General features: G+C 44.1%; 1 protein-coding gene across 1 annotated transcript in view; it reads right to left on the minus strand.

The window, feature by feature from the left end:
* The window catches only part of inhbaa (inhibin subunit beta Aa), an 18,660-nt gene extending 17,858 nt beyond the window's left edge, over positions 1 to 802 (minus strand). The window contains exon 1 of the mRNA XM_015942118.3: positions 1 to 802. This exon is cut by the window's left edge and continues 1,867 nt beyond it. The gene's annotated coding sequence lies outside the window, so the exon portion shown is untranslated.
* Between the last annotated feature and the right edge of the window lie 248 nt (positions 803 to 1,050).

Genomic DNA, 1,050 nt, shown 5'->3' on the forward strand with positions numbered 1-1,050 from the left:
GTAATAAACGTGTCAGTCAGTAAAAAGGCCGCCCTAACCCAGGAGGATGGGATGTGAAGAAGAACCAGTCCCACATGGAACTTTAGAGGGGTCCTGAAGGTCCTGGTGTCCTGGTCCGAGGCTGCACCAAACAGACGGGTCCGATACGGGGGAGGGGTCCTCAGCTCTCCATGAGGTGGATGAGTTCTACAGACCCACCACACACCTTCATAGAAGCACAAAACCCTCCTCCCTTTGGTTCCTGATACGTCATCCCTGAGACGGAACGGGGAACAGGAAATGTGTCACCAAACGCACACATGAGCGGGATTCTCCAGGCTTACGTTGACTGCTGCAGTCATCATCCTGACCACGCCACCCCTCCAGCTTCACCTGCTGCACCCAGAAGCCACGAGACAACCAAGTTCCTCCCAAACTTCTCCTCTCGGCAGCTCCTTTTACCAAACAGGGTAAAAGCAGGATTGGCTGAGTCCAGAGAGGGCGTGGCCAGTTCTGTTGGGCTTATGAAGAATCTCTGACTGGATTCACTTCCTGTGAGACGGGAATTCTCCCCAGATTCCACCGAGGCGGCCACACGTCATTATTTATACTGGCATTACTCAAAACGGAGCAGGGAAGAATGAGAAAACAACAACAACAACAATACCGATAATAATGACAACAATAAGCCTCGTCTCTGTCAGAGCACCCCAGAGCAGCTGTGGCTACATCATAGATCATCCCCACCAGCGTGTGAATGACTGGTTGTGTTGTAAAGCGCCTTGGGGGGTTCCAGGACTCTAGAAGGCACTAGATCAAATTCAGGCCATTTACCATATCATTATTATTGTTGTTGTTGTTGTCATAATAACAAAAAATATTGTAATATTAATAACATTAGCAATAATGAATATATACTAATAACAACTGTATTAATTATTATTGTTGTTGTTGTTATCATAATAACAAAAAAGATCATAATCTTAACAACATTAGCAATAATGATAATAATATTACTAACAATAATAATAACAACAATAATTATTGTTGTTGTTTGTTATGATAATAATA

The sequence above is a fragment of the Nothobranchius furzeri genome, chromosome 7, assembly GCF_043380555.1.
Source record: "Nothobranchius furzeri strain GRZ-AD chromosome 7, NfurGRZ-RIMD1, whole genome shotgun sequence".
Lineage (NCBI taxonomy): Eukaryota > Metazoa > Chordata > Actinopteri > Cyprinodontiformes > Nothobranchiidae > Nothobranchius > Nothobranchius furzeri.